The sequence below is a fragment of the Triturus cristatus genome, chromosome 4_2 (genome assembly GCF_964204655.1).
Source record: "Triturus cristatus chromosome 4_2, aTriCri1.1, whole genome shotgun sequence".
Taxonomy (NCBI): domain Eukaryota; kingdom Metazoa; phylum Chordata; class Amphibia; order Caudata; family Salamandridae; genus Triturus; species Triturus cristatus.
Window position 1 is genome coordinate 413,691,757 of NC_140586.1, and position 2,129 is coordinate 413,693,885.

Below are 2,129 nucleotides of genomic sequence, written 5' to 3' on the forward strand. Positions count from 1 at the left end.
TTTGTTTTACACAACCTCATAGAAGAGGTACTGTTAGATAATAGACTCATTCTTTGTAAACCCAGTTGGTCCTATTATATTTAGGGCTCCCGGTTTTATGGTGTTTATTTTTTTGACATTTCCGTCTGTATTTATCCATATTTAATTTGTCGTCAACTTTATCTGTATTCATCCATATTTATTATGGGTTTTGTGAGAAAATAAAGCTGAAACTGGTATATTTCCATATTTTTTTAACCAATAAATATGCAGCCATGCTTTAATGTCTGCCAGGTGTTAGTGATATGAACAAATGCAGAAGATACATCAATTCACTTATATGAGAGTATGCGCATTTCAGTATCAGTTTGGTTTTGTGAAGTGAAAAGATGTTTTTAAGCTGCACTGCCATCAAAGTACAACATGGGAAGCAGTAATGCAAGCTTCAAACAACAGGTGCAGCACACTTAGCACAAGAGTAGCAAAGACACAATTATGCGGATATGCAGATGGTTACGAACCACATAATTAGTTTCCACGTCAAAATGTAATGACATAATAAAAAGGAAAGCGTAGTCGGCAGGATTCGAAACTGCGCGGTGAGACACCAATGGATTGCAAGTCCATCGCCTTAACCACTCGGCCATGACTACACCTTTCAAGATGTGCACTCACTCATAAATAAGCTGTAATGTGGTCTATAGTATGGGTAAAATATGTTAGTTAATGAAGGGAAGGCGCAGACAATATTGAGCACATAATCTTCTTTATAAGGTTATAAACTGTGTTCTCTGGAGAATCACAGAAGAAGGCGCAGCAAGGGTCCAGTTCTATGAAAGTGAAGGGAGGGGCAGGTATGAGAGATTGGGTAAGGAGTACAGAGAAAAAGGTACAGGAAGTGAAGGGTTAAGGATTGAGAGCCCAGTGAGTGACAGCTTGTGGTATGGATTAAGCTCGGGTGTGAGATGAACCTGCATAGCATTGAGCATGCGAGTGCTACCAAGCCGAGACCAGTACCTTTCTGGATGAGTGTGGCAGATGGGAGGGTCTGCGGATGATTCTTGCCTTCAATCCATCTTTTCTGGGGAGTGATGGTCGTGCAGCTTTTGTTATTGAAGCACGTTCAGTGCAGCTCATTAAATACTATCTGTGTTCTTTGGTGATGCTCCCCGGTGTGTGCGAATTGGTGCAGGATTATTGGAGCGCTTCAATGTCTTGGCCTGATTCTATGATGGGTCAGCAATGGCCTGTCTGTCTGTCTATTCAATGTCTCTGTGTACAGTCACTGCCTCTTCAGTTTCAATAGAACTCCTTTAGTATCACATTATGCTTTGGCCGGTTGGGTCAGTTGGTTAGAGCATGGTGCTAGTAACACCAAGGCTGTGAGTTCGATCTCTGTACGGGCAACACCTTTTTCATAAAGTAGAAAAGAAATCCATTAAAAAACAAGGCTATAAAAACACCATATAGGGTTGTTGTTTATTCTGGTAATTTATTGAGCTCTGGTGGCTGATGTTTGGACCAGGACCAGGGTGAGTATTGCTATAGCCATGTAAAGGGCACTGCGGGCTATCAGCCCTCCTTGCTGTGATACCCGCCTCTGCCAAGTTTTCTTGGGTCTCTCAAAGTGCACTTTGTGAAGCGCTGTTTGAACATGGACGCGTCACTTAGGTGACACTTTCTCTCCGTGAGTTGCGGTTCCTCTGCTGCTTGGTGGGATGTCCAGAGGCCAAGAGAGGTGAAGGAAAGAGCACATGGGTAATGTAGGCATCAGGAATGATCTTGTGTATATTGGTGACCTTTAAATAATTGTAATCTGGTTTAGTTTAACGAATGCATTGAGCCCCTGGCCCATCAGTGTAAAACTTTAGAAAATAAATACAGATACGTACGTATAATGATATTAGTTTTTCATGACCCTCTTTGTAATATTTCCATCTTAATATCTGATTTTTCTTCTCCATTTTCTTTTCGGTAGCAGCTGAAAAAAATCAAATCTTTCAAGACAGACAAATATGCAGGGCCTCACAGTGACACCAGGACAGAAGGTACAGTGGTGAGCCGTGTAACAGAGTAGGTGCTGTGGCTTAGTTGGTTAAAGCGCCTGTCTAGTAAACAGGAGATCCTGAGTTCGAATCTCAGCAGTACCT

General features: G+C 41.9%; 1 non-coding gene across 1 annotated transcript; it reads left to right on the forward strand.

Moving 5' to 3' along the window:
• The first annotated feature begins 2,055 nt into the window (after window positions 1-2,055).
• Window positions 2,056-2,129, forward strand: TRNAT-AGU (transfer RNA threonine (anticodon AGU)). Its single transcript has one exon. It is a non-coding gene; the product is annotated as a tRNA-Thr (tRNA).